Below are 12,800 nucleotides of genomic sequence, written 5' to 3'. Positions count from 1 at the left end.
TCTGTCACTAGAATCTATACTAAAAAATTAACCATTTTTATATTTCTGAAAATACTTAAGTGGTAAGTTTACAGGGGCTGTAGACCTCTGTTCTTCATCTGCATATGCAGATGGCATAAAAGCAACTTGGTGGCCTTAGCAATAAAGTTTGTAATTATTTTTTTTTTGAAGAAATGTCAGCCGTAGTGTATGCGGTTAGCCCTGTTGGCTGCAGTAGTCAAGCATAATGGTACCCAAAATGCTAGAAAACAATCGGTTGAGTAAAATACATATTGATTGTAAACAAATGCAAGAACAGTTATGCAGATAGTTCTCCCTGATTATTTGGCCAAGGGTAAAATAATAGCTTTTGCTCTGGGAAATGTTGGTTAAAGCCAAGACTAGGGACATTTCTTTTTCCTTAGGGAACAGTTCACAAGCTTGAGAGCAAAAATTTGCAGAATTGGAAAGCTCATGTTTAAGCGAAACGTATGAGAAATTTTTAAGGAAATTAGAATTCTGACAAGAGTAGCAAAAATTTAGGTGGGTGTGGGAATGAGCTCTCCCCCCCCCCCCCAATACCTATTATTGCTTACAAGGCTATTCATGAACACTAAATAATGCTAAATAATCTGATACAGCAACCATCTCATAGCTGGCATCTCAACATCTTGCAAATTAGTTGTGCTTAGGTATGTACAGTCATACCTCGGGTTACAGATGCTTCAGGTTGCGCGTTTTCAGGTTGCGCACCATGCCGAACCCGGAAGTACCGGAACAGTTACTTCCGGGTTTCAGCGCATGCGCAGAAGCACTAAATCACGCTTTGACACAGCGCTGCGGGTTGCGAGTGTGCCTCCCGCACAGATCACGTTCGCAACCCAAGCGTCTGCTGTGCCTTGGTTATATGCTGTGTTCAAATTCAGCACTTCACCTGATAAAGATGTGCTGAACTCTCTTCCTCTGCCTTCAGCTTACCTCCCACTCCCAACCCCTGCTTTCCTGTTCCCCTTTTGTAGTGTGGGGCAGTAGGACATGAGATGGGGCAGTTACTGGCCCTTTCTCCTTGGGTCTGTCACCATGTGGATATACACCCTTCCAAATAAGTTTTTATTTATTAAAATTGTCCACTGGGGCTTTGTTGCTTGTGTTTGCGTGTTTTCTCGACTTTCTTCCTTGTTTTCATTCTTTCCCTTGCCCACCTTCCATGGGATGATTTCCCTGAAAGGTGTGTTTATTGGTTAACATTCTTTTAGGCAAGAAGAGACAAAGAGAGCACATTCTTCCCATCAGACTAGATTGCAGAAGTCTTTATGGTAAACCCTGTGGTGTACCTCTCCTGTCTCCAGCGGTCCCTGCTAATTTTACAGACTTTGCTGGCATGCTGTATGCTACCCAGCAGACAAGTGTTTACTGGTGGTTTCTTGTCCCATGAGTAATGGGTTAAGCTTATTTTCTGAACTTAATTTTAATTTTCTGTTCTTTTGATTGCATCAGTAGTTCATTCTCTCTCATTATAGCGTCCCTGATCTTTCATGTTGTCTTTCAAGAATATTCTATGCCACATGGCATGGAAAATGTCAGGCACTTCTTTGTGATGGTGATGGTGGTGATGATGGTGGTGGTGATGAATAAAATAGTGTGGAGCTATAATCACATGTAGATATTTCTAGACAAGGGGGGTCCCGCAACCAAATATTGCAGCATGGAGTGCTGCTGTTCAAGGTTCAAGCCTCTGGTTTCTCCTCAGATCATATAAATCTTTGTCCTTTTACCAAGAAAGGTTCAGACCAATCTCTTTCAATCCACCTTCTTTGTTTTTCTCTCTCATCCTGTTCCTGTCTCCTCAAGCCTCTAGTCAGCATTCTATGCTATGCAGAGGATGGGGCCCACTGGTCACCTGGTCCCAGCAGCATTAAAATCTCGGGTTTCTTTTGATTTCTACTGGCAATTGTCAATTCTATCTTTGGGGACTTTGAAAAGTTGCTTCTCACTGTGAATCAGAAAATGGCCTATCCAGATAATCAGATTAGGCTGTCTCCCACTTTAATAACTGTTTATCTTCCTCTAGTTGTTATTTGGAATTATGGGGAAGTATTCTAAACTGCAGGTCATTTCACACATCCTGTTCTGTAAGATTCATCAGGACAGAATGCAGGCATATGAGGCATCAATATACTTGTATTTTTGCAGGGGGGAGACTTACGATGGTGAGAAAATTAAATTGTTCTTCTGTTTTTAAAGTTCATTTGTGAAATACATGATATCCATCAGGCATGTAAATAGGGTTAGAATCCTCAGGCTTGTATTTTGTTTGTGGTATCTCACATTATTTTACCAAGGCTTAATACAATATAGTCAGTTTCCAGTAAACAGTTGGGACACTTTGCAAGACTTTACTTTACTTTCCTAAGATTAAACACAAACATGTTATCTTGCTACTGCAAAATGTTGAAAATGTATAGTTAAGCTTCATATAATTTTGCTGAGATTTCTCAGCAAAATGAATTGAAGAGAGCAAAAAAATCAAAATGATTTGAAGATCACTCAATGTACATTCATATACTATGTCTGCTTCTTAACTAGCAAAGTTTTAACAAATATCCATGCCCATTCTTTTCCCCACTTAAACTGGAGGGGATCTGATGGCAGCATTTGCGAACCTAAAACAACAGCACTGCTAGTTTACATGGTTCACAACCTTCCGGACTGCAAAATGTGATACTCAATAAATTATCATTTCCTCTAAGGATATTGGGTTGTATCCAATGGTTGCATGAGCAGATGGTAGCTCATGCAGCCAATATTTTCCTCCTCTTATCTGCAGACCCCTGTATTTCCTGAAAAACTTCTCCAGAGACTCAGGAGGAATCTACTGAAAATTTGATTTGGGTTGTATAGGGATGAAATGGGTAGGGGAATCATCTGAAATCAGGTGGAAGAATCTTGCATGAGGAGAGCTGTGCTAATGCAAGATTTCTTCACCTGATTTCAGGTGATTCCTCTCTTTCCACTGCAGCCCCATAGGACGCAGCCTGTAATGTTCTGTAGGTCTCCATGACCCTCTGAAGAAATTTTTAAGACATGCAAGACACTGCAGGAGGGACGAAAGGAAAGATCTGCTGTGCGAACTCTAGCCTTGCTATCATTATCCATGCCCTGGTAACCTCCCATTTGCATTGCTGCAAAGAATTTTACATGAAAGCTCCCTTTGAGAACAGTCTAGAAACTTCAGGTGGTCCAAAACTATATGTACAGTATATAGCTTTTAAGTTATATCGCCTGCTGCTCAGATCATGGAAGTTATGGGTGGTACACAAATGTTACCACATAAATAAATCCCATCTGCCTTCTATTTTGCAGTGCCACAAGAATAGCTCCAAGTTATTCTAGTAGCTAGAATGTTAGGTTTAGATGTGGAAAACCTAGTTCACAAGGTCATTGTGTGGCCGTAACAAACTTCTTGAGGAGTACAAAGAAATGCAACAATCAAATACTACATTTGCAAGGGAAATAGGCTACAGCTGGCTGGATATTTCCTGGTTTAAGGGAAGCAAGAACCTGTATTTGCCGAGAAGCTCCTTTGAAGTTGCATGCAAATATATGTAATTTATTCATTTTATTACAGCAGCTGTTTCCTTCATGGAATAATTTATTCCCATGAGCATCTTAATTTGTTAAATTTCCTCATACATTTCGTGAGCTTTCAATACCCACCACTGACATTGGTGAGGAAGGAGGATCACTCTATAGAGCCCTCTCCTGTGAGGATTCCAGCATCAAGTCAGCTATCTGTGAGAATGGTGTGCCAAATCTCTGCTACCGGATCTCATCTGGGGCAGGATTGTTCTTGATCAAGGACAAGACAGTCAGGCTAGAAGTTTAAGGTGCCTTCATTTTCAATAATAATAATAACAACAACCAATTACCAATTTGACAGAGAATGGTAGTAGTGATTCTGCTGATTCCAAAGCAGAATCAGCACAAGTGACGAAAGGCCAAAATAATCTTCCAGGTGGTTTTTTCACAGCTTCCTCCTGCCTGTACATCATACACATTCACGTTCATCTGGTTTTCAGGTGCAACCCATAGTTGTTGCTTCTAGGACATTTACTGATAATTTCAGGATGGGCATCCCAAAACAGATTACAAGCCACTGTTCTATGAAAAGGCTGTTTAACCAACATGAATTGTTCAATTTCTATACTTGTTATGTTTGTATCCCTCCAGGAAATCAGGGGCTGGAATGTTGTGTAACATCCAAAATAATTTTATGGATAGCCCTAAAACACCTGTATATATAGACAGGTTTACCATATGGTGAGGATGTATTTTCTGGCTTCTGTTTGTCTGTATCTGTCACTGTTGCTTGTATGACAAAAACTACCGTATTTTTCGCTCTATAACACGCACCTGACCATAACACGCACATCGTTTTTAGAGGAGGAAAACAAGGGAAAAAATATTCTGAATGAAACAGTGGATGTATCATTTTTGTGCTTCATGCTGTGGCCACAGACATGTGATCTGATGGTGAATTTGGGGTGACCCAATGCAAAAATCCTGAGAATCCCTGTGGATCCATGCTTTGTACCACTTTTTTGCACCATTGCAGCCCCAGGCAACAGTGGGTGCGTGATTTGGGGGGGGGCAGGCTGTAGCCATGGACATGCTGTGTGCTCTGATGGTGAATTTGGGGTGACCCAATGCAAAGATCCTGAGGATCTATGTGGATCCATGCTTTGTAACCACATTTTAAGTGGGGAGGGAAGGAAAAACACAGAAGGCTAAGAATGCAGGAGAGGGCTATAACGTGAGGAAAGGAAGGCAAAAGTTCCCCCCCACCCACCCACCCAAGCCAGCCAGCGCGCTCTCTCTCTCTCCCTCCCTCCCATCTGCATGTTTTCCGGCTGCCTGATATTTATTTTTTTTAATTGCCTTGACAGAAGAAAGCATTTTAACTGCATTAAGAACTATTTAGCAGCGAAACCTAAGCTTTGCCATCCCTTAAGAGGTACACAACACTGTAATCTTCCAGATCGCATGAATTTACAGGCAAAACACTCTTTAAGGATTTCATCCTTTTAAATGGAAGAAAGCATATTTGAATGCTGTGTGTCCCCAAAAACAAAAAGCAGGAAGTCAAATCAGAATTTTAAACTGAACCTGTAATCTCTCTCCCTTCACAAACATTGTTCCCTCCGGAGCACAGAGAGGAATTAGAGGGACGCTCTGCTTTCCTCTCTACTTGCCTGGAGGGGAGGGGCTTCCCCTGCTCTTTGTTCCGTTTCAGCAAACACAGCAAGGAAACAGAGCGGGTGGGCAGTAAGACCCTGAAGCAGAATGCAGGAAAGCTGCCACTTCCTCTTCTTGCCTGGAGGGGAGGGGCTTTCCCTGCTCTTTGTTCCGTTCAGCAATTGTGAAGCCCGATTTGATTTTTGCCTCATTTTTCGGCTCCAGGGACCACACATTCGCTCCATAACACGCACAGACATTTCCCCTTCCTTTTCAGGAGAAAAAATCTGCGTGTTATAGAGCGAAAAATACGGTAAGTTAAAATTTAGGGGTATACATGGGATTCCCTCTCCTATCCACATAGCAGGGGGATCTCTTAGTTACAGCAGTGGAACTTAATAACACATCTTAATCCTTTGCCTGCATATCTCACTGAATGCCTCATTGTGCAACACCCGATTAACCGTAGCTCCAAAAACCACAGACACCCCTTTGTCTGGCCATTGTAGTATAGGATTTGCTACTTAGTGGAGAGTGTGCTGGAGACGTTGTAAAATTGGATATGTAAATCAGAGCTTCTCAGTGGCCTTGTTGACACATCACAGTAAACCACAGTTAATCGTTTTCCATAATCACACTTTTCTGTGTTGATTGTCTCCTTCCTGATAGCACATGGAGGAAACAAACCACAATCCCTGATTTAGAATTATCTCTGAAACAAGGAGTCATGATTTGTTTGCACCCAGCAAAGCATAGCCTGTGACCAAAGTTTGTTTTTGGCATAGTGATGGCTATTTGTTTCAGCGAGGCAAACCATGCTTCTTTTGGACAGAGTGTGGCTTGTTTTCTCCATTTGGTAGCAGCCCATAAAGGTGTCATTAACGATGTTTTACTGTGATCTGCGAAGTGCCCGAATAAGATGTGGGTCATCTCATAAAGAAACACAAGAAAGTGCTTTAGATGAAGCATAAGCTCCTCTGTGACCCTTCTGGCAGCACTTCTGACCAGCAGCTGCATCTTGACCCTGGCACTGACTTGTCTAGAACCACCACCTCCACCCCGTTTTCCTCAAGATCTGTTTCCCTCTTCTGAAGAAGCAGGGTGGGAGGCTAAGTAAAAGTTTGCCTGATGCTTTTGCTTGCCAGTCATTTGGGAGGCCTGAACCTCCCAAACCTGTATGTGTTCAGTTCCTGGAATCTTGCTGTGGCAAAACTTGCAAATGCTTGACTTGGGCAGACAGGATCAGACTTCTGTTGTTTTGTTGTTATTACTACAGATAAAAGCAGAAATACGGCCCTATTAGCAATATGATATGGAGGATAAGGTATGGGTAAATGCGTCTGAAACTGATAAACAGATGACAAATTTGGAACAGGGAGTCTCAAAGGCAGTTTTTGTGGTCACATTCCTTGTTGTGATGTGGTTTCTTAAGTCATCTGTACAAAATGGGGTAATGTATAAAAAGTGAGAAATCTGAAAGAAAGAAAAAGATGAAAGGAACTGCTTAGTAATAAAAAAGAAAGGGGAAATAGTAAGAAATACAGATGGAGATCAAAAGGTCATAGTACTTGCCATTTTAAAAAAATGTAGAAATGAGAGGGAAGAGCACTCCTGCGTATTTCTTAATTTCTTATCTCAGGCTGCCATTAAGTTTCAGACATACTCTCTCTCAATATTACCTATCCCTGAAATAAGCTGCAGTTTCACAATGAAACAGCGCATAGTGTGTGTATTTAGAGAATTATGAAGCGTGTGTGCTGGTAAAGAAATAATTCTAGACAACGAGCCATGCCTTCAATTAATAGCAGTATTAATGCTTGAACATTAGCCAGGTGAAGGGATAAGCGTCTTGTGGTTAAATAACCCAATACAAAATGTTTCTTATGTACAGGCATAGCATTATTTAAAATCTTAGAGTAGGGTAAACATCTAACCAAATAGTTTACAAGAGCCCCAGTGCTGTTTTCTGATGATTTCAGTTTTAATATATAGTGCATATATGATTGCATAAATTTCTGAACTTGAGTCAGTACTGGGTAGTTTGCCTGCCTGGGCAAAACCATGTTTATGGGTAGAAGCATATGCCCGTGCAGGGTTTTGTTTATTTTACCGAACTCCAGTCTCAAACCTAGAGCTAATTCCCTCCATGGAGCAAATATAATACATTGTTGCCTGTTTTTTTAAAACACACAAACACACACACACACACACACACACACACACACACCTACCTACCCCAAGACATGTAGGATTACCCCATCTCTATGAGCTTCCTTTTGCAAATGTTGTAGAAAGCAAAGTTAATATTCTCTTGCTGAGAGAGCTAGGGAATAGCTTTATACTGAGTTAGACCACTGGTCTGTCTAGCTTAGCCTACACTGATTAGTGATGTCTGTCCATGGTTTCTTTGCTTGTTTGCTAAATTTGTATACCGCCCTTCATCCACAGATCTCAGAGCAATTCACCAGGGTTTGAACCTGAGACCTTCTGCTTGCATACCTTGTGTTCTTTCCCTGAGAGCTGCAGCTCCTTCCCAAAACCATGCCTTCTCATGCAGGGGTCCCCAATCTTTTTGGGTCCAGAGGCACATTTTGGAATGCTAAGAAAGTGTCAACAGGACCACAAATCCCCATTCCGTGGAATAAAAAATGGCAGTGTTCAAAAGCACCTGCTCCCCAAAACAATAGGTGAAACACCCCCGCAAATCCCAAAGTGAAGAGAACATGGGCAGAAAAAGCAGACACCCCCCCCCAAAGGCAGAACAAATGAAGCTTGCAGACTGCCCTCCTAACTAAAGCAAAATAAGTAAGCAATCCCCTCCCCCAATGAAATAACAAAAAAGCAAACCAAACATGGCCATCCCCTATACACACACAAAAGACAAACACATGCCCTGTAGTTCTTCCAGACTTGCCAGGCAGTAGGATATACCGGTATTTCCTTTTTCTTTTCTGAAGAATTTCAGGTGGAGACTAGAAGGCAAGACAAGGCCTTTCCCTCAGCTGCCCGACTCTCCTCCTCCTCCTCCTCCTCCCTTCCTACGGATGTCTTCCAGACCACTTGAGCCCAGAAGCATTCTGGAGAAAATGAGAGAAGAGGTTGGAGTGGCTGGATAACCACACTACACTTTTGAGTAACCCAGTGCCACCCAAGATTAGAAAACAAAAACACCCTCATCTCAGTCCTTTAAAAATACATAAATCTGGAGACACAAGGGGCACAGCAGGTGGTGAGAAAAATGGCTCAGAGCCCCACAGCACCCACAAAGTTACAGCAAAGGACTTTCTTATGGACACACAGTGCCTGTATTGGGGAGAATAATAGTGCAAACCACTTAACCTGCCACAGAGTTTACAAAGCATCCTCTCAGATTATTTTTTCCTGCACTGTGCTGTGCTTCAAGAATATGTTTTTACTGCTACCTCCTATTGTTTTAAGACATTATTGTATCAAGCTTCCTGTTGAGGATCTCAGGTTAGTATTGGCTGCAGTACCACGTATTTATTATACTTTCTGTTTCTGGTGCACTATCAGCTTTAAGTGTGCCACTCGGGCCCTAAAATCTGGCCTTAAAATCTGACCATACCTCTAAACTTCCCTGTGGTCTCTCTATAATTTCATGTAAGAACATGACAAGACCCCTGCGGGATCAAGCAAAAGGGCCATTTTGTCCAACACTCTGTTATTTAGTCCAACATCCTTGTTATTCCCAGTATACTGCCCCATGAAACTATAGCAAAACACAACCATCATGACTGGTTGCCATTAATATTGCCTTACTCCCCATGAATTTCTTAAGCTATCAAAGTCGATGGCCATTGCCACATCTTGTGGCAACAAGTTCCATAGTTTAACTGTTTAAAGTTGCCGGGGGGTGTACTTTATACAACAGAAACGTTCATAAAGCCCTTAAATTTCTTGTTGAATTGTGCTGTTTTGTAAGGGGAAGGACCTTGTCCGTTGAAAGGCAAACAACATTATTCAGACATGGTTGGCCCCATGAATAACTGCTCCTGCGCACTTAATATCAGAAGAGAAGTAGTAACCCTCGATGTATCTCCTCCTCCATTACACCCACTTGTGTGGCTGCAGTAACTGTCTGTTCCTGCTTTTAGACGGTACGCCTGTGCGCAGGAGCTGTGTCTTAATTTGTGTTATGTACAACGCCTAGTTACTGTAGGCACTCACGAAATAATAATTAAAAATGTGCACGGCATTTACTGGTTAGGAGGGGCTGCCACTCTGTCTGCTGTCTTGGAAAAGGCACATAGTGGGAAAGATCAAAAAGAAGTGAATGCTTTGTTGGCAACTGCTGCGATGTCCCTAGGAAGGCTTGCCTCCCGCTTTGAAAACTAAGCTGATGTTCCCAAACTAAGCTGTTGCTATTGAAAGGGGGGAAAGAAAAGGAAGGTGGGGTTCTGCTTGAAGGAGACTGAGAACTCAGTTGTTTTGTGTGTGAGCAAGTTTAAAAATGGCCCAAGGCCATAAAGTCTTCTCAGCTTGGTGAGAGTCTACAGTTTCTATAATATTCTGACATAAGAAAGCAACTAACACCTGATTCCTGAGTACATTTACTTAGATAAGACAGGCAGGTGAATGACTCCAGGACTCCGGCACACACCTTGTTACAATGGCTGAGTGGTGTTTCAGAATTAGGAGCCTTTCTTGGGACCCATAGTTATGTGTGTTTCATTCAGACAAGGTGATGACTGGGAATGATCAGGTCTTCCTGGTCTGTGTTCAACATTTTCCCACTATGTCGCATTGCTTCTACAGACATTCACAAGCATCACTTGATAGCAGATCACTGAAGTGACATTCTGTGTCATATCAGCAGATTTCCCCTTCCTCTCCTTTCCCTACACCCTCCAAATCTGCTCCAGAGGGGCTCTAGCTTTTCAGACCAGATTTCAGGAAGTACATAGGGAGCTTCAGGGGGAGGAGGAATCTTTGCCATCAATGGTGTCCGTTGTTCTGGCAGACCTGCTCTATTGGATTTCACCCTAAAATATTATTTTCACTTGTTTGTGGTTCATAAAGTGGAGTCATTTGGTTTCCTTTTTGCAGCAATATCATTTATGCAACTAAAATACTTCTGTAGTAATAATCCCCCCTTTGCCGTTTCTTTGCTCTGTGAAATCAATTTCATGAAATGAAATTTAATGAAGTAGCAGTTGTGATTTATATGCTTTTTAAAAATATATATTGTCTCTTCTAGGAACTTTCATTTTTCATTTTTTTTTTATTGTCAAGGTTTAACATTTACATACGGTGCATACTGGAAGAATAATCACAAATATGAATGTGTCTTAAACAGTTTTTCAAAAAGTGGAAATTGGTTTATATTTAGTGCTTTTCTGGGAGGGGCAGAAATACCTGGATTTATTTTATAGATTCAAACATCACATTGGGGGGGGGCAGTAGAAAAGTTAAGGAACAGGGCAGTGTGGTCATGTATATTATGGTGTCCCCTAAAGCAGTGTTTCCCAAACGTTTTTGGGCAACGGCACACCTGTTTACCGGGAAAAAATCTCGCGGCACACCACCATTAAAGCCCCGCCCCGTGACGTCAGCGCGCAGCGTCACGCCGGGAGGGACGCACAAAAGTGAACGTTTTTTCCCTTCCCCTTGCCGGGGTGGGAGGAGGCAGCAGAGCGAGGGACTGAGGGACGGCGGCAGCTGAGGCGGCGGCGGCTGTTGTGGTGGTGGCGGCGATAGCGGGCGGAGGAGGAGCCGTTGCCGGGAGTTGCTGCTGCTGCTGCTGTTGCTGCTGCCCGGACATGCCGGCCTCCTCCTCCTCCGCTGTCTCGCGCTCCTCCCTTTTGCGCGCGCTGCCCCGCTGCTCGGCACCACCACCGCGGAGCCGCCCCCGGCTCGACGCGGATCCTCGCCGCCGCCGCCTCTCGCCGCCCGACTCGCCCGCCTCCCTCCCACGGCACACCAGCCGGTGTCTCACGGCACACTAGTGTGCCGCGGAACACCAGTTGGGAAACACTGCCCTAAAGAATGATTTCTTCTATCACTGACATTTCTTAAGAAAAGACCACTTTTCTTAAGCTGGTTTCGTTTGTGAAAGGCATACTTTGGGCACTTCAATCTAACCTCACTGAGATAATGAAAATCAGATGACTATTTCCCTTGACCTCTTTCCTGAAAGCTAAATAATTAACTTCAGGCTATTGTTGTCCTTTTGATGGATCTGAAAGATATGGCCCAGAAAGAATACAATTTGCTGCTTGCTTAGCCAGACATTTGACATGGTTATTCATTTAGAATGGGCAGTTTAATCTGTCCAGGAACATGCCCATTAGTCTGTATTCCTTTTTGGTTTTCTCCCATCTATGAATTTATTATTTTATTTTGTTGACAGTTTGATTAAAGCTGCTGTTTCTTACCTCCTGTCTTTTGTGGTGCGTCATTAGGGTTGCAGTATCTAAATAGGTTAGTTTGGGCTCCTCGCAGAGGAGAGTTGGTATATAAATTCAGTCAATGATTTAAAAACATTTAATTTGCTGAAAAGCTGCCTCAGATTAATTACAGGTAGGCATGGCATGTTGGTCTGCTGTAGTCGAAACAAAATTAAAAAAATTCCTTCCAGTAGCACCTTAGAGACCAACTAAGTTTGTTATTGGTATGAACTTTCATGTGCATGCATCATAACCTTGGTTATGAATGGAAGTACCCCATGCTCATGCTGTCAGGATGGGATTTTGCATCTTTTCTAAAATGTTTTTGTTGTTTAGTCATCTCAGTCATGTTCAGCTCTCCGTGACCCCATGAACCAGAGCATGCCTTGGAAACTCTCACTTTCTTCTCAAAGCTTCTCCTTTTTATGTCTGTGGAGTTTTCTTGGCAAAATACTGGAGTGGTGTGCCAGTTCCATCTCCAGGTGGATCACATTTAGTCTCAACTCTCGGCTGTGACCTGTCCGTCTTGGGTGGCCCTGCACGGCATAGCTCATAGCTTCTCTGAGTTATTCAAGCCCCTTCACCACAACAAGGCAGTGATCCATGAAGGGGTTTCTAAAATATACATAGCTGTAAATACTCCTGATAGAGGTTGTAGGCAGTCATGAGTCTAGTTTGCATTGATAAGACCACCCTTGATTTTATTGTAGATGGAAAAAATAAGAATTTCCGGTTATAGTTTATTAAAAAGCTTAGCATTCCCAGCCTCCTGAGAATAGTGCAGTCACTTGATTGCTTAAAATAGCACAGAACTAGTAATCATAGTGACAGACTCATAAATTGGGTTAAATATTTACTGTTCAGATTTTATTTTTTTTAAGCATTAGAAGTTACTGAGTCAATGCTTGATTCATTTATTTAGGTATTTTACTCCATCTTTTAGCTTTTGCAAGCCATATTGATGCGTTTTGAAACATAACAAAACAAATCATGTAAGAATTCAATATGAAAGTAAAACATCCTGAATTAACCGTGAAGCAACAGAGATAATTTATTTATTACTTGCTTCTGATATGATCTAATTCTAGTCTAGTCTATTGTTATAGTTAGCAGTCAGGCTAGGGGTGATGAACTCCCTGGGCTGCAGGCCTGATCTGGCCTCTTAAGTGATTTTGTGTG

General features: G+C 42.3%; 1 protein-coding gene and 1 long non-coding RNA gene across 2 annotated transcripts in view; one reads left to right on the top strand and one right to left on the bottom strand.

The window, feature by feature from the left end:
- Positions 1-12,800, top strand: part of BABAM2 (BRISC and BRCA1 A complex member 2) — a 140,262-nt gene that overhangs the window by 71,194 nt on the left and 56,268 nt on the right. The window lies entirely within an intron of this gene.
- The window catches only part of LOC309527909, a 264,484-nt gene continuing 256,039 nt past the window's right edge, over positions 4,356-12,800 (bottom strand). The window contains exon 3 of the long non-coding RNA XR_014217425.1: positions 4,356-4,634. This is a non-coding gene — a long non-coding RNA (uncharacterized lncRNA). The remainder of the gene's footprint in view (positions 4,635-12,800) is intronic.

This window comes from Podarcis vaucheri (genome assembly GCF_965113315.1).
Source record: "Podarcis vaucheri genome assembly, chromosome: 3".
Classification (NCBI taxonomy): Eukaryota; Metazoa; Chordata; class Lepidosauria; order Squamata; family Lacertidae; genus Podarcis; species Podarcis vaucheri.
The sequence above is the reverse complement of the archived record's forward strand: the minus strand, read 5'-3'. Positions and strand labels throughout refer to the sequence as shown.